This window comes from Schistocerca piceifrons, chromosome 2 (genome assembly GCF_021461385.2).
Source record: "Schistocerca piceifrons isolate TAMUIC-IGC-003096 chromosome 2, iqSchPice1.1, whole genome shotgun sequence".
NCBI classification, from domain to species: domain Eukaryota; kingdom Metazoa; phylum Arthropoda; class Insecta; order Orthoptera; family Acrididae; genus Schistocerca; species Schistocerca piceifrons.
Window position 1 is genome coordinate 894,801,386 of NC_060139.1, and position 19,485 is coordinate 894,820,870.

Here is a 19,485-nt window from a genome sequence, read left to right on the forward strand (position 1 = left end):
GGTATGCAGCCGGATCATAACGTCTTCATGACACAATATTTCTGCGGTCCATCTGGCCGCCATCTTCAGGTGAGAGTGCTGGTGCACGAACTCGCCGGAACTGACTTCCTAGCGCAAGCTGCGGCCCCTATATAGGCCAGCAGAAGACCCACAACGCGTGCGCGAGAAGGTCCCGTAACTGCCCTCTAGCGCAGTAAACATACCGCGCCGCCAGTGGTGGAAATAGGCAAAATCGAGATATCGCTGTCAAAAATTAAAAAACTTTTTATTCCGACGATCGAAACACAGACCGTTGTTTTTTGATGTCAGATAACACCGGGTCCCAAGTCTTACTTAAAAGATAGCCCTTGTCTCTATTAAGAAGATTGTCAGATAAACGAATCTCTATGGATTCTTTTAAAACACAGTCCCAATAGCGAGATGCAGGGGCAACCATTTGTGTCTTGTCATAGAGCATTCTGTGTCCTTCGGTGAGACAGTGCTCCGCCACTGCAGACTTCTCAGGTTGAAGCAGCCGTGTGTGCCGCTGATGCTCAACACATCGGTCCTGAATGGTCCGGATTGTCTGCCCAATATAAGCCTTCCCACAATGGCAAGGGATCTTGTACACGCCGGGCTTCCTCAAACCCAAGTCATCCTTAACAGAGCCAAGGAGCGCTCTAATCTTGGCTGGCGGACGAAAAATACTTTTGATGTGGTATCTTTTCAGAATTCTTCCTATCTTCGAGGAAATGCTCCCAGCAAAAGGCAAAAAGGCCACCGATTTGCAGGTATGTTCTGGTGGTTCAGGTGAAGGTCCATACTGGAAAGCACGACGGATCTGTTTATCTGTATAGCCATTCTGCTTGAACACAACCTTAAGATGGTCCAATTCTTGTGTCAAGCTTTCTCCATCTGAAATGGCATAAGCTCTTCTCGCCAACGTCCGCAGGACCCCCGTACGCTGGAACGATGGATGACAGCTAGAAGCATGCAGGTAACGGTCCGTGTGCGTAGGCTTTCGATAAACACTGTGTCCCAGTGTCCCATCATCCTTTCTGTACACCAGAACATCCAGAAACGGAAGCTTCCCATCACTTTCCACCTCCATGGTAAACTTGATGCTAGGATGCAGGGAATTAAAATGATCTAGAAGGCGGTCAAGAGCTTCTCTCCCATGAGGCCACACCATAAACGTATCATCAACGTACCTCCAAAAACAAGTTGGTTTTAAGGACGCCGTGTTCAGCGCCATGTCCTCAAAATCTTCCATAAAAAGATTGGCGACTATTGGGGACAATGGGCTCCCCATAGCCACTCCGTCAGTCTGTTCAAAATATTTGTCATTAAATAAGAAGTACGTCGACGTCAGCACGTGGTGACAAAGCCTGGTTGTTTCCTCATCCAGTTTCTCACCAATTAATTGCAAGGATTCTTCCAGAGGAACCCGGGTAAAAAGCGACACGACATCAAAGCTCACAAGTAAATCCGAGGGACTAAGAGACAAGGACTTCAATCTCTGAATAAACACCATAGAATTGGAAATGTGATGTTCGCATTTACCGACGTGAGGGCCAAGAACAGATGCCAAATACTTGGCTAGATTGTAGGTAGGAGCACCCAAATTACTCACGATCGGACGAAGCGGGACCCCTTGCTTATGAATCTTTGGTAGACCGTATAATCTCGGTGGCACGGCAGCACCAGGACGAAGTTTTTTAAGAACGTCGTCAGGTAAAGAACTCTTCTTCAGCAGTGAAAGCGTCTTCCGTTTAATCCGTTCAGTTGGGTCGTCCTGCAATGTTCTGTATGCTGAGTCTTCAAGTAAGAGATCCATCTTTCCCAGATAGTCATCACGGGACAGAAGAACCGTTGCGTTCCCTTTGTCTGCTGGTAGAACTATCAGATCTTCGTCTTCTCTAATGGACCAGACGGCTGTCCTCTCGAGAGAGGAGATGTTACTCCGTGGAGGCGGCGCCCGCCGCAATGTATGTGAGACCTCTTGCCTAATCTCTTCAGCTTGGTCCTCCGAAAAACTGGACACTGCTTGTTCGACTGCGCAGATGATTTCGGTGATAGGCACATTCCTCGGTGTAGGGGCAAAATTCAGGCCTTTCTCCAACACTGACAGCGTGGCGTCGTCCAGTTCTTTACTCGTGAGGTTAATCACTGTCCGTCGACGGGTGTCGTCATCAGATGTCGTGGGTTGAGAAGAAAGCCGTTGAAACTTTGAAGACTGTTTCATGACAATCTGATAGTGCCCAAGAAGAAATATCCACCCATTCCCAGGATGCGTCCGACAGCAGCGACGATAACTCCAAGTGCAAAAAAAGTAAATCCTTGGATATGAGATCCAGTTGTCTTCGAGTGAAGCGAATGCGCTCCTTGACTAAGGCGAAACTGGCACGCTTCTTGATGTTGTTGGCCGTTTTCGTATCAATAAAATGCACAAATCTAGCAAACTTAGGTATTACTCTTTCATCGCGGCATCTCAGCAAAAAGGCGAGGGCACTCAGCAACTTGCCTTTCTTCTTACGAAGTTTATCAAACTTCTTCACACGTTCCACCATCTCCTCCCCGTAGAGGCTTCTGATGTGGCTACGAAGGCTTTCCCGGCGTAATAATTGATAATATTCTTCTCGGGTATGCAGCCGGATCATAACGTCTTCATGACACAATATTTCTGCGGTCCATCTGGCCGCCATCTTCAGGTGAGAGTGCTGGTGCACGAACTCGCCGGAACTGACTTCCTAGCGCAAGCTGCGGCCCCTATATAGGCCAGCAGAAGACCCACAACGCGTGCGCGAGAAGGTCCCGTAACTGCCCTCTAGCGCAGTAAACATACCGCGCCGCCAGTGGTGGAAATAGGCGAAATCGAGATATCGCTGTCAAAAATTAAAAAACTTTTTATTCCGACGATCGAAACACAGACCGTTGTTTTTTGATGTCAGATAACACCGGGTCCCAAGTCTTACTTAAAAGATAGCCCTTGTCTCTATTAAGAAGATTGTCAGATAAACGAATCTCTATGGATTCTTTTAAAACACAGTCCCAATAGCGAGATGCAGGGGCAACCATTTGTGTCTTGTCATAGAGCATTCTGTGTCCTTCGCTGAGACAGTGCTCCGCCACTGCAGACTTCTCAGGTTGAAGCAGCCGTGTGTGCCGCTGATGCTCAACACATCGGTCCTGAATGGTCCGGATTGTCTGCCCAATATAAGCCTTCCCACAATGGCAAGGGATCTTGTACACGGTACGTTGACGATACGTTTATGGTGTGGCCTCATGGGAGAGAAGCTCTTGACCGCCTTCTAGATCATTTTAATTCCCTGCATCCTAGCATCAAGTTTACCATGGAGGTGGAAAGTGATGGGAAGCTTCCGTTTCTGGATGTTCTGGTGTACAGAAAGGATGATGGGACACTGGGACATAGTGTTTATCGAAAGCCTACTCACACGGACCGTTACCTGCATGCTTCTAGCTGTCATCCATCGTTCCAGCGTACGGGAGTCCTGCGGACGTTGGCGAGAAGAGCTTATGCCATTTCAGATGGAGAAAGCTTGACACAAGAATTGGACCATCTTAAGGTTGTGTTCAAGCAGAATGGCTATACAGATAAACAGATCCGTCGTGCTTTCCAGTATGGACCTTCACCTGAACCACCAGAAGATACCTGCAAATCGGTGGCCTTTTTGCCTTTTGCTGGGAGCATTTCCTCGAAGATAGGAAGAATTCTGAAGAGATACCACATCAAAAGTATTTTTCGTCCGCCAGCCAAGATTAGAGCGCTCCTTGGCTCTGTTAAGGATGACTTGGGTTTGAGGAAGCCCGGCGTGTACAAGATCCCTTGCCATTGTGGGAAGGCTTATATTGGGCAGACAATCCGGACCATTCAGGACCGATGTGTTGAGCATCAGCGGCACACACGGCTGCTTCAACCTGAGAAGTCTGCGGTGGCGGAGCACTGTCTCACCGAAGGACACAGAATGCTCTATGACAAGACACAAATGGTTGCCCCTGCATCTCGCTATTGGGACTGTGTTTTAAAAGAATCCATAGAGATTCGTTTATCTGACAATCTTCTTAATAGAGACAAGGGCTATCTTTTAAGTAAGACTTGGGACCCGGTGTTATCTGACATCAAAAAACAACGGTCTGTGTTTCGATCGTCGGAATAAAAAGTTTTTTAATTTTTGACAGCGATATCTCGATTTCGCCTATTTCCACCACTGGCGGCGCGGTATGTTTACTGCGCTAGAGGGCAGTTACGGGACCTTCTCGCGCACGCGTTGTGGGTCTTCTGCTGGCCTATATAGGGGCCGCAGCTTGCGCTAGGAAGTCAGTTCCGGCGAGTTCGTGCACCAGCACTCTCACCTGAAGATGGCGGCCAGATGGACCGCGGAAATATTGTGTCATGAAGACGTTATGATCCGGCTGCATACCCGAGAAGAATATTATCTGATTATAATTGTCAAAAATTTTACTTCTCTATTAGTTCTGTGTCCATTACGTTACACAGACCGTTTTAAAAATATTCCTAAAAATTTAAAGAAACCTGTTTTTATTCCTCACAATATCACAAAGTTTTCATTTATTCTCATAATCCTAGCACAGATACGCCAAAAATGGAGTACCCCACTGCCTATGGCTTAAGGAATTAACCTGTATCAGTATGTAAATGCCCATTGAAGACTGTAAACTATCATTCGTTACGCAAAGGATATTTTAATTAACGCTAAATTACAAACCTACAGACATCAAAAGGGTGGTGGAATAATGGCATTGTAATTTAATTTTGTGACCAGGTGAGTCATCTATGTGATGATAGTCAAAGTTACTTTAATTTTATTGCTCGTTACAAACCTCGCCCAAAACGATAGCAGAGTTGAGCTGAATTATAACATGAACATGTGTAATAAAATCCTATTCACCGACAGATTATGACAAGAACATGAAACAGTTACAGGTCACTAAGGTTGGCAGAGATTCGAGATATGGAACCAATATGTACTACATTATTAGCACACTGATTATTTGAGCAATCTGAGGACAGTGACTGCCAACATTTGATTCGTAAAATTGTGCATGCCTGAAAGGCGTATTCCTCCTTCTCGTTAACAATCTAACGTCTACTAAATACATTGCCACCCATACACGCTGAAGCCAATTACAGATCTTACAATTTTTAAAGAGCTTCCTTCTGTTGAGTGCCACTGCTGCTGCCAGTAGCCACTCGGTCAGATATGAGGTCTGTGAATCCTGGAAAGCTCCCTAACGAAAATCTTACATCACACTCCTGTTGGAGCTGAAAAGTGGAGTGACTACTTCTCACACGGAATTCTGTGAGCAGAATTCGAAGTGATTCTCTCACTAGCGGTGGACGAAGTGTCACCTTAGTTCCTCCTGTCTTCCCTCGTAATATTCGCCCCTTCTTCAAGGGACAATCCTAGCATCTAACGAGCAGTCACCAGATGAAAAGCGTCCATTACCCTGGAACGCCTTCCCACTTCTCAATAATTTTTCAAAACTGCTACGTCAGACCAGGTTGAGCATTGAAATTCTTGCGTTTTCCTGTCCTTTCCCAACGCCTTCTGCAACTGTTTAGCTGATTGCGCTACCTTCTTGACTTCCGTAGCCTCATCCTTTGCTTTCGCCGCTAATCCTAAGGAAAGCACTTTGTTTTTGCTCTAACTTGTCAATGCCTCAAAGGAGCACGTTACAGTGTTATAGCATGTTATTTCTCATGACCCTCCTAAGATTCCTGTTGTGGTGTCACCGCCAGACACCACACTTGCTAGGTGGTAACTTAAATCGGCCGCGGTCCATTTAGTACATGTCGGACCCGCGTGTCGCCACTGTGTGATCGCAGACCTAGCGCCACCACAAGGCAGGTCTCGTGATACGATAGAGCACTCGTCCCAGTTGTACGGACGACCTAGCTAGAGACTAGATGTACGAAGCCTTTCTCTCTCATTAGCCGAGAGACAGAATAGCCTTCAGCTAAGTTAATGGCTACCAACTAGCAAGGCGCCATTAGCCTTACAGTGATTGTAATGAAAGTCTCCTGTGTATAGTCAAGAGCGATGTACCACAATGATTGATTAAAGATAAGTATTAATCCAACTACGTACTTTTCTTCATAGCACTAATTACGTAGCCTTTTCCAGACTTGACGCCCGTCGGTGTGTGTGTACGCGTGCCTTTCCACCGGCTACATCAAGTGGCGTAACAGTCTTGTTACGTCACAACACCTGTCTGCTTTATGTATATGAGGGGCCAGCAATAGGTATTGTTGGGATGAGAAAATTGCAGTCTCACATAATATCCTAATACCTCGCCGATCATGTTTTGCTAGAGCATAGAGCCATAAATACCTGTAGCTTTCACAGATCCTGCACATTTCCCACTGGCATATTGCTTTCCTATTGACAGACTGGCGCCATCTTCTCTGCACTCTCTACACAAGGCTCACTGTTGCTCACCTTCCAGCACCATTACGAAACTTTATAACGCCCTCGCCGCTAAAAAACGCCTTAGGGACATGGGAGCAGCGGTCATTTTGTGCAGAATTCCAATGACTCCTCTGCGGCCGTCCGGACAGGTGCGTTGTTGCCTGCAGTCCGCAATGGGCCAGCTTGCGAAAGGCGTCCCTCATCCTGCCTTTGGCGAATGCTGTCCTACATGGCGTCGACATCACGTTTTAGAACATGCGTTAAGTTAATGCATCTTTCGACCTACTTTGATCTGCTGTTTGTCTGTGAAATTGCAGGCCCAGCCATATGTAACTCTCAAGAAATAAAAATTCTACAAGTACTTCATGTATTGACAATCAATATTGGATAACCTTTAATAAAAACAAAGAAATACACTATTTCCATACCAAATTAATTTTATCTGCAAATCACTCTACATAACCTTCATATCAAATATCGATAATGTGAAAGTCGATGAAACCGCCTGTCTCGCGGTCTTTCAAGGAGGGCAATGAGGTCTGAGTGACCTCAATTTCTCAGATGGATCAATCAGGCATCATGCAGATGTGATCCGCATGGTGTTCCACACAAAGTGATCTGGCTTTGCTCTCTGAACGCATGTCAACCTGTTGTTGACTTAGTTTGCAGACTTAAAAATACGGTTCAAATGGCTCTGAGCACTATGGGACTTAACATCTGAGGTCATCAGTCCCCTAGAACTTAGAACTACTTAAACCTAACTAACCTAAGGACATCACACACATCCATGCCCGAGGCAGGATTCTAACCTGCGACCGTAGCGGTCGCGCGGTTCCAGACTGAAGCTCCTACCACAGCGACCGGCTTTGCAGTCTTATCACTGCATTCTTTCTGATGTTTACTGTCTCTTTGTACATCCTCAATGTACATTACATGTCAGATGGTTCTTCTTCCAATCCACTTACAACACTACAACAGCATTTACGTAGCTTATGCAATCAAATACCAAATTTGGTTTATCAAGTATTATGCCCGAACAGAACAAATAGTCCTGTTACGGAAAAGCCACGTATAACACTTGCGTCTGCTACTGCTGTACCACAACCTTAAAGCTGGAAACAGGTTGTGAAATAAAACTATTTTATTAAAGCAATTGTGGTACAACGTAACAGAGCAGTGTTACCCTCTGAGAGGAATTTTGTTATGTTGACTGTGTTGTACCTAATGGAGGTGGCTTATTGGAAAATGAAAGTCAGAATTACGTAAATATTCGATCAGTAACAAACAAGATTTTGCCTATCTACACTGTTTAAAGAAAAAGGAAAACGGTCGCCAGCCTAATTAGGCAAAAGAAAGATTAACGTTCTCGTTTAAGAAAGTAGGTATGCATAACTTTAACGGACAAACACAACCTAGACTTGTCCACACGCGAGTGCAATGAATTCTGACACCTACATATGTTAACGTTAAGGTTGGAACAAACAGTTAGAGCAGCACAAACTATTTGTTAAATTATAACAGATAACGAAACACACTATTACTTTCAGGGCTTATTCAAACTGAATGGTCTTTATAACGTTACTATTAATATTCACTGCAGAATCATTAATTGGACATAGGTTCAGTATTATTGTTCAAGTATTTTCCTAGCTGACATAAAATTATAAATTTAGTTCACTGCAAAATTATGAACTGATCACAGGGTAAGTCTCTCTCAACTAAATACTTTTCTATTAAGAATGAAAGTTAATTAGAATTCACTAACAGGTTTCATCTCACTGTCTTTTGGATAAACATATTATTGTTTTCATAATTAGAGGTAAAGGATAACCTGTGGATCTTATTACACTATTAACATGCACTTTCAATACCCGAAAGAAACAAGTGCTTAGCAAGCCAATATAACTTTCCACAAATGCAATTCACAACTTTTGCTGCAGTGAGACACTATGTTGACAAATTTACAAGAAACTGAATCACCTTTTAACATTCACTACAGGCAGCACTATGATAATTAACTAAGCAAAACTTTATAAGCCTCAGTCTTAAGAACTTTTAATTTTGAAGTTGGCAACAACAATTTAATAAGCAGTTAGAATAGGAAAATTATTTTCAGTAAGCATCATATACTTTAACTCACTCCCCTGCCACATTAACTTTAACTTTCTTTTTACTATGTTCAAGAGGCATTAATTAGCAAAACACTGGTCTTTAATGTTCTTTCAGTAGGGACACTCGGTAATCACTTTAGTTCAAAAGGAGAGGAACCTGAGAGGTGTTATGATAAGGAAAAAATTAAGGTAGGTACATAAATTTAGTTATAAGTTACCTTATATTTGTGCACACTAAATCGCCCAATAAGCTGATCCTTCACTGTACATTATTATAGCACTCCTTTACAGTGATTGCGCAATGTGGTGGCAACTGCATGTTGGTATGCGGATTTGCTGACAGAATTGCTGGACTCTTGGTGGCGATGATGAATACCAATTCCAGAATCATTCCAGCTATTTATTCATCCATCCGAGGCATTGGAAAAGTTACAGAAAAAGCCTCTCTCGGAACCAGCACAATATGCAACATTTACATGGCAGTGCACAGTTTGGTAGCTCGTCCCCGACTGAATCTTGGTTCCACCTTTTCTACCTAGCCAACCACAATTTGTGCGCGCTACACAGCTCCGTTCCCGAGGGGAACCACTACATCTTTTGCATACAAACTAACTAAGAACCCTAAGTGAAGGTCAGCAGTTTACATAACAGCAAACAATCATTTTAAACAAAACATAACATTTGCACATATTGGCATTTCTACAAAAAATTATTCACTCGGATATTACCATTATATACAATAAGTTTTGTTCCCTCCAAATGGGACAAAGAATTTAAGTGACAGATATACTACATTGCATAGAATCAAGCCACGACATCAAAGTTTTAAACAAAGAAAAGAGTAATCAATTTTGTGTTATCGATTCAATCAAACACATTTACAGAAGCTCAATGTTATAACATTAAACCAAAGCAAAAGGCAAAATAAATCCGTAGAGCATTAGATCTATGGTGTTAAACACTGCTCGAATATTTAAGCATCCAAACTGCATTTTCCTCGTCTGAACTCGCCTCCCAAGCATTACGTTAACGCCGCCACTGCGAGCTAATCATTGCAGACGACAGACACCAAGCACGTTGGCGTCAGGCAGCCTCTACCTGGAGATGGACTATCCAGGAATCGCGGAGATCAGCTGCCCAGTGCATCCCCTGAGAGGTACAGCACATTGAAGGTGAAAGTGACACAAAACGGGAGTGACACATTGCATCTGCCACCCAAGCCTGTACGTACCACTGACAGTCTGAAGAGAAGTGATTAATCCAGCCCTCTTGTCTGCCCATCCCATCCCCTACCCCGTTCCCGCGCCAACTTGCTAAATTGTTGAGTCATGTCTTGTCCAGTCAAATGGATCTTGGGATTAGATTCCTGTCATTGTTTTGTAGATGACAGTAGCAATAAATACGATTCTATTTATTTATCATTTTGGAATATAACTTAGTATATTTAGGTACTCAATATGGAGCGACCTTATTTGCATCCCGGGTTCGATTCCCGGCGGGGTCAGGGATTTTCTCTGCCTCGTGATGGCTGGGTGTTGTGTGCTGTCCTTAGCTTAGTTAGGTTTAAGTAGTTCTAAGTTCTAGGGGACTGATGACCATAGAAGTCCCATAGTGCTCAGAGCCATTTGAGCCATTTGAGCCTTATTTGCATATCAACCCCTGAATCAATTTATTTCGCCATATATTTGATACTCAGTACTGCGCTAACTGAAGTCATAAAAGTCTCTTTATTTTTAACACATTTTTGGCCCCACTTTGAGACAGCCCTAGTCTCTCAATGAATTTAATTTTCTCGTGCGTTATTAATATTATACTTTACTCATTAGACTGTTCATTCCATTCAGCAAATCCTGTAATTGTTCTTCACTTCCACCAAGGATAGCAATGCCATCAGCGAATCTTATCGAACGGCTGGGGTGGCCGAGTGGTTCTAGGCGCTAGTCTGGAACCGCGGGACCGCTACGGTCGCAGGTTCGAATCCTACCTCGGGCATGGATGTGTGTGATGTCCTGATGCCCTCAGAAGTTAAGTCCCATAGTGCTCAGAGTCATTTGAACCATTTGAATCTTAGCGTTAATATTCTTTCACCTCGAATTTTACTTCCATTCTTAAACTTTTCTTTTATTTCCATCATTGCTTCTTCGATGTATAGATTGAGTAGTAGGGGAGGAAGACTACATGCCTGTCTTACACCCCTCTTAATCCGAGCACTTCGTTCTTGGTCTTCCATTCTTATTGTTCCTTTTGGCTGTTGTCGAATGCTTTTTCCAGGTCGACAAATCCTATGAACGGATCATAATTTTTCTTCACCCTTGCTTCCAATATCAACCGCAACGTCAGTATTGCCTTTCTAGTGAATTTACCTTTCCCAAAGCCAAACTGATAGTCACCTAAAACACACTAATTTTCTTTTCTCTTCTTCTCTACATAAATCCAGTTAGCAATTTGGATGTATCAGCTATGAAGCTGATTGTGCGGTAATTCTTGGTCTTGTCAGCTGTTGGAATCTTCGGGATTATGTGGATGATACATTCCCGAAAGTCAGACTGTATATCGCCAGGCTCATATATTCTACACACCAGTATGAATAGTCATTTTATTGCCACTTCCCCCAATAATTTTAGAAATTCTAGTGGGATGTGGTTGGGAAGGGAGTAAGACAGGGTTGTAGCCTCTCCCCGATGTTATTCAATCTGTATATTGAGCAAGCAGTAAAGGAAACAAAAGAAAAATTCGGAGTAGGTATTAAAATCCATGGAGAAGAAATAAAAACTTTGAGGTTCGCCGATGACATTGTAATTCTGTCAGAGACAGCAGAGGACTTGGAAGAGCAGTTGAACGGAATGGATGAAGGGAGGATATAAGATGAACATCAACAAAGGCAAAACGAGGATAATGGAATGTAGTCGAATTAAGTCGGGTGATGTTGAGGGTATTAGATTAGGAAATGAGACACTTAAAGTAGTAAAGGAGTTTTGCTATTTGGGGAGCAAAATAACTGATGATGGTCGAAGTAGAGAGGATATAAAATGTAGACTGGCAATGGCAAGGAAAGCGTTTCTGAAGAAGAGAAATCTGTTAACTTCGAGTATAGATTTAAGTGTGAGGAAGTCATTTCTGAAAGTATTTGTATGGAGTGTAGCCATGTATGGAAGTGAAACATGGACGGTAAATAGTTTGGACAAGAAGAGAATAGAAGCTTTCGAAATGTGGTGCTACAGAAGAATGCTGAAGATTAGATGGGTAGATCACATAACTAATGAGGAGGTACTGAATAGGATTGGGGAGAAGAGGAGTTTGTGGCACAACTTGACCAGAAGAAGGGATCGGTTGGTAGGACATGTTCTGAGGCATCAAGGGATCACCAATTTAGTATTGGAGGGCAGCGTGGAGGGTAAAAATCGTAGGGGGAGACCAAGAGATGAATACACTAAGCAGATTCAGAAGGATGTAGGTTGCAGTAGGTACTGGGAGATGAAGAAGCTTGCACAGGATAGAATAGCATGGAGAGCTGCATCAAACCAGTCTCAGGACTGAAGACCACAACAACAACAACAGTGGGATGTTACCTATTCGTTCTGCTTTATTTGATCTTAAGTGTTCAGAACCTCCTAAATTCTGATTCTAATACTGGATCCCCTATTAGCTTCTGTTTCTTCTTCTATCACGTCATCTGACAAGTCTTCCTCCTCATAAAGGTCTTCGATGTACTCTTTTCACCTATCCACTCTCTCCTCTGTATTTAACAGCGGAATTCCCATTACGCTGATAATGTTACCACCCATACGTTTAATTTCATCGAAGGTTGTTTTCACAAAGGCGATAACTTCTACTGTGTTTAAATTATATTTTCTTGGGCCTGCTTTCATAAACAATCGTAGGCTCATTTCTCTGTAACTGGGGGAACTTTCTGTGACTATTTATTATGCCCTTACACTCGACTGAAACTGTTTCCTGGTACCATTACGTGGCCACAAATATTATTAAAACACGCAAAGGATCAGTTTAAAATAGGATATTGGAAGCGATCAGAAAAAGTTACGTGCTTTTCTTTAGCTAGAATTTTGCCAGGGATCTGAATTAGGACTTCGCGAACCTACGATCTTTACCTCTTTGATATTCATTGTGTTATTAACATGCTTTCAAAAAGGGGATCTATTTCATTCAGTTGCTTTTAAACTGTGTGGGTGAGAAAGAACTGCTATTATTTTAAAAAGGAAGTTTCTGCCATCAGTAAATACAGTTAAACAATTCGCAAAGAAGTTGAGGAGTCTCAAAATATTTACATACATTTTTTACACAAAACTAATTGATAATATATTGACCTGTTGGCCTTATGTAGCACGGTCCTGCGGGGAAAAGGGAGGTATTTTGTGGGAAGCATGTGGTCACCATTCGGATACAGCAGCAAACCATCATATTCAATGTCGAGAAAGGAGCGGAAAGGCAAACTCTACAAAAGCTAAGCAAAACAGAACTACACACCACCTTTCGTGAGTTAGCCAATGAGCGGGATTCTGTGCCAGAATTTTACAAGTATGAAGCGCCTCTAAAGATGTTGTTGGATTGAGCGGCTTGTAAACTAAAATTGTTACAGACGAGTATTAAAAATCAATACCCTTTCCAACAGATCGAAATCCAACGTACGCAAGAGTGAAGCCCAGAAAATTTCCACGCACGTCGTTTTAAGCTGGCTAAATTTCGTAATGTCTTCCGTGAAGAGGCGGAAATTTATAGATAGTAATTATGTTAAAAGGACAGAGAGGCCCAATTTCGAAGTATCGGCAGTTTTGTGAGGCACAACCTTACCCGCCTTCTTGCGACCTCAACGGTTAACGGCCTCGAGGGTCCTTCTCCGAGCAGCTGGAGTAGTGGGGGTAGCCCATGACCAACGTCTGTTCGCAAAACAGCATTTGCGCATTTTTGGCCCAGCCTTCTTTTCCTGCTCTTTGTCTACCCCGACGGAACTGACTACATACTTTAAGGAAGGGTACAAATGAAAAAAGACACAGAACGTGAACAATACGGAAACGAAAATACACGCACTTTACCCGTAACTGCTCCCCAGGCATCGTTCATTGAGCACACAAAACAACGAATTTGTAGTCATAATCAAATAACAGTTAAAGGTACGTAGCAGGAGCGAGTATGGAAGTGGCGGTTTTTAAATTATAGAATGGCATCTCTTTCGACATTCCATACATTTTCTTTTATCAATCAATTAAGTTATCTCTTCTGTTACTCATGGTTACTTCGCAGTTACCTCCTGTGTACCTGCGTTTTTCTTCCGTTATTGCCCTTTTCAGAGATGTCCATTCCTCACCCGCCGATCTGTATACTAACTATAGCAAGATACATAGCCTCAGAGAACTTCCAGTGTATCTCTTCATTCGTTAGTACTTCCAGATCCCACGTCTTTGCTCACTGATTCTTCCTGACTAGTCTCCTAAATTTCAGCCTGCTCTTCATCACTATACTAAATTGTGATCTGAGTCTATATCCGCTCCTGGATACACCTTACAATCCGGTATGTGATTTCGGAATCTCTGTCTGACCATGATGCAATCTAATTGAAATACCCCTGTATCTCCAGGTCTTTTCCAAGTATACCTCCTTCTCTTGTGATTCTTGAACAGAGTATTCTCTGTTTCTAGCTAAAATTTATTGCAGAACTCAGTCATTCTCCTCTCTCATCCCTAGTACTAAGCCCATACTCTCCTGTAACCATTAACTCCATTCCTTCCCCTACAACCACATTACAGTCCCCCGTGGTAGATTTTCATTTCCATTTGCGTACTGAATTACCCGTTAAATATCCTAGTATACTATGTGTATCTCTTCATCTTCTGTTTGCGACGTCGGCATGTACACCTGAATTATCGTTGTCGGTGTTGATTTGCTGTCGACTGTGATAAGAACAACCACATCACTGAACTCTAAACATTAACACTATCTCTGACCTACCTTGCTATTCATAACGGCGACAGCTCCCGTTGCACCATTTACTGCTACTGTTGATATTATCCTACACTCACCTGACCAGAAATCCTTGTCTTCTTTCCATTTCACTTCACGGATCCCCTCTATATCTATACCGAACCTTTGAAATTCCCTTTTCAGATTTTCTAGCTTCCTTACCACAATCTTCTGACATTCCACGCCTCAATCCGTAGAACGTTATTCTTTCGTTAGTTATTCAATTTTTTTGTCATGGTCATCTCCCACCTGAGAGTCTCCACCCGGAGATTCGAATGCGAGACTTTTCCAGAATCTTTTGCCAATGGAGGGATCTTAATGACACTTTACACATATCCTTCTTACTTTTAACTCAAGCATTTTTTATCTTAAAGATCGCTCGTAGGCGAATATAATGTGCATAGAAAATGTAGGTTATAGCTTATTACACATAGACGTATATGTATAAATATTAGTAGTTACTATTCTGCATTTTATTACTGTTACCAAAGATGTTCTCGTAACACACGTACACTACTGGCCATTAAAATTGCTACACCAAGGAGAAATGCAGATGATAAACGGGTATTCATTGGACAAATATACTAGAACTGACATGTGATTATATTTTTACGCAATTTGGGTGCATAGATCCTGAGAAATCGGTACCCAGAACAATCACCTCTTGCCGTACTAACGGCCTTGATACGCCTGGGCAGTGAGTCAAACAGAGCTTGGATGGCGTGTACAGGTACAGCTGCCCATGCAGCATCAACACGATACCATAGTTCATCAAGGACTGGCGTATCGTGACGGGCCAGTTGCTCGGCCACCATTGACCAGACTTTTTCAATTGGTGAGAGATCTGGAGAATGTGCTTGCCAGGGCAGCAGTCGAACATTTTCTGTATCCAGAAAGGCCCGTACAGGACCTGCAACATGCCGTCGTGCATTATCCTGCTGAAGTATAGAGTTTCGCAGGGATCGAATGAACGTCTAACACGGATGCGATCATCATGATGCTGTAAACAGAACCTGGATTCATCCGAAAAAATGACGTTTTGCCATTCGTGCACCCAGGTTCGCCGTCGAGTACACCATCGCAGGCGCTCCTGTCCGTGATGCAGCGTCCAGGGTAATCGCAGACATGGTCTCCCATCTGATAGTCCATACTGCTGCAAACGTCGTCAAACTGTTCGTGCAGATGGTTTTTGTCTTGCAAACGTCCCCAGCTGTTGACACAGGGGTCGAGACGTGGCTGCACGATCCGTTACTGCCAGGCGGATAAGATGCCTGTCATCTCGACTGCTAGTGATACGAGGCCGTTGGGATCCAGCACGGCGTTCCGTATTACCCTCCTGAACCCACCGATTCCATATTTTGCTAACAGTCATTGTATCGCGACCAAAGCGAGCAGCAATGTCGTGATACGATAAACCGCAATCACGATACGCTACAATCCGACCTTTATCAAAGTCGGAAACGTGATGGTATGCATTTCTTCTACTTACACGAGGCATCACAACAACGTTTCACCAGGCAACGCCGGTCAACTGCTGATTGTGTATGAGAAACCCGTTGGAAACTTTCCTCATATCAGCACGTTGTAGGTATCGCCACCGACGCCAACCTTGTGTGAATGCTCTGAAAAGCTACTTCTTCCTGTTGGTTAAATTTCGCGTCTGTAGCACGTCATCTTCGCGGTGTAGCAATTTTAGTGGCCGGTAGTGTAATTTGCTATTGTGTACAACATTTATCCAGCTGTACTGTTATATCTGCCACGTACACTCATCGTAATATTTGCAGGCATCATATATATTTCTAAGACACTTCTCACTGGAATTGTGCTGGAGTTACCCATGGATGTAGAACACTGGGTCATCTTTGGTTCAAACGATAAACAATAATACTCCAGTTCGTAATGTTAATGATGACGGTTGATACATCACGAATGAGTGCACTGTTTTCCACATTTTTATGACTGAGAATGTAATGTTTTTAGTACTTCATAACAAATAACTCTGTTTAAACGTGATTTACGTATGCTTCCGTGATATATTTTGACAATGTCTATTAATCTGTTCTATGTGCCTTTCATTTTATTTCCAGAGAAAAATCCATGGGTTTTGCTGTTTGACACAATTGATTTTATTGCCTAGTATGATAATATAAGTGTTGTAGTGTGAGTATGTGACATTTCATTACGCGAGTATTTTTGGTAAAAGTGTACATCGGTTGGTGAGATGATGACAGTCAAGTTTTGTAACCTTCTTTGTATATTCTTATCTCTGGTATATAGGAACATGATTATGTTATATTGACCAAATCTATGAACCAGACTTTTAGTTCAGTTAAGAAATTTTGTCATCAGTTTCTGGTGGTAAATCATGACGTTCTTCAGATATTTCTTAATCCTTTACTTGTTGACATGAGATAGAACTAATTTAAGACCAGTCGAGCGTTAACGCTTTGGGAAAGGGCAACCAGTTGACACTCAGCTTAAATAAGCGTAACTTCTTCTGCCAAAATAGGCAGAAAGAGATTACTGTTCGTCATTCCTTTCCGAATGCCCTATTGGCTACAAATTATTAGAAACAATAATAACAGTAAAGTATCTAGGAATATTCGCAAACTAAGTTTATTTATTAACGATGATGTTCATTCCCAAGTAATACTTGTTCCGTTGGCGACCTATTCGGCAAGAGCGTTATATGCTGGACAGTGTTCATCAGTCAATAATGGGTTTCAAACAAGGCACACCAAAGTATTTAGTTACTATTTTACCGTGGTGTATTGCCAGAGTTTCAGTCTATTAAATTTTGTTAGGCGACCGAGTAAAATGGTTACCTAAGAAAGCCACGGCGCTTTAAAATCTTTCAGCACCTCTCCCGAAACTCACTAATCTCGACACGTTTGTTATAAATGAAATATACGGACATGTTACTTCTGTCACGAACAAAGCCTACGTCTTGATTCCTATACTAGGTACAAATCAGCTCCTGCTAAAGCTCAGAGTACTTCTACATTGTTTGGACTCAGAACTCATCACAAAATTTCGTCGGAACCGAAACGAAAGTCCTAGAACAATCGCTCAAAATACGACAGACTGATCTACAAAACAATTACAAGGACTTGACGAAAGCCTCCATTCATGACCAGTCGAGCATCGACGCTTCGTACAACGACCGACAGTTGACCCTCAGCTTAAATAAGGATAATTTGCAATGCAAAAACAGGCCGCGAGAGATTACTGTTTGTCATTACTGTTCGACTGCAACATTGGCGACAAATTATTAGAAACAGTCATAACGTAAAGTATCTAGGAATATTAACCCAGAGCGACCTAAGCTATAGGGATCACTTAAAATGCCGGCCCGTGTGGCCGAGCGGTTCTAGACGCTTCAGTCTGGAACCGCGCGACCGTTACGGTCGCAAGTTCGAATCCTGCCTGGGGCATGGATGTGTGTGATGTCCTTAGGTTAGTTAGGTTTCAGTAGTTCTAAGTTCTAGGCGACTTATGACCTCAGATGTAAAGTTCCTTAGTGCTCAGAGCCATTTTTGATCACTTAAAAGCAGTTGTGTGAAGCAGTAATTCCTTAGATGAAATCTGAGAAAATGAAAATTTACCTGTGATAAAGGTGGCTTCCAAAATTCTTGTTAAACAGACATTTAACGTACTGAAACGGAAATCATAGATAACTGTGAACAACCACTAGATGTTTATTAATCTACAAGGGCCGTTTGTAACAAGAATAATATACTCTAAAAAAAGAAGGTGCATTTAGCGTCGACATCTTTCAAAACATTAAACTCCACACGCTCTGCTGATACTGATTTGATTTCGTATTATTCTTGACGAATGAAGTTTGCTAACATATTATTCTTGAAGAAAGAAGTTTGCTAATATCTCTAGCTATTCTTTTTATCACTATGACTGGTTTCGACAGATCTACGCTGTCATCATCGGATCTTGTAGCATTATTAGATGTACGTGCTCGTTACAACAGTGGAAGTCACATAGTGATATTACGTCAAATTGTAACAAAAACTGGCCGGGAGCATCAGCATGTCACAAGTAACATTCCACATAGTAAAAACATACAACATGTTATACTGGGACATCAGCACATTATCTCGTATGTTTTAACTGTGTGCTATTTTATTTGTGACGCGCTGATGTTCCCTGCCAAATTTTATTAAAATTAGACGCTACATCGCTATGTGACTTTCAGTGTTTAGTATAATGATACACATTCCGATGACGACAGCGTAGATATGCGTAACCGGTCATAGTAATAAAAAGAATTGTTAGCGATCTTGGCAAACTTTATTCTTCAAGAATAATACAAATTTGAGATTGCTGCCAAAAGCAGACGCAGAGTCTAACATGCACTTGATTTGATTTTTAAGAGCCAGATTGAGCAGGTTAGAACAGTTGTAAGTAGGTGGGTTCATAATTCGGCGAAAGTTAGTCTGACTTCCTGCAGAAGTACTGTGAGTAGGTTTTCTGCAGTTTTCCTGATGTGGCTTACCACCTTGCGCAAGCCTTTCGACTTTACGTCTCTTCGGTGACGTATGTGTAAATATTGCGGTTAATTTATTCAAAGAACTTCTCCGAGTCAATCACATTCCAGACCTTCCTGCTACAGAAAAATATGATGTGGCCGCTGGGAGTCGAATCTGACCTTCCGCATCAATAGTAAACTGAAACATAACTAACGATTGCTCGTATGAGTGGTTCCCAAGAAAAATCTGCTAATAGTTTCTACTTAACAAAGTTGCTGTCGACAACAGCTGTATGCCTCCAAACCTACTTAATATCATTGCTTTTATGGTATGCAGTGATTTGCGACAGCAGTGGCACTGCAAAGACTTTTGATAATATGAAGAAAATCTGTTGTTTGCTACATTTGACACTCTCGTTAGACAAGTGCTAACCCAGAAAGCACCTATCGCAACTGCGTGAAATTTTTAAACTTAAAAGTACTA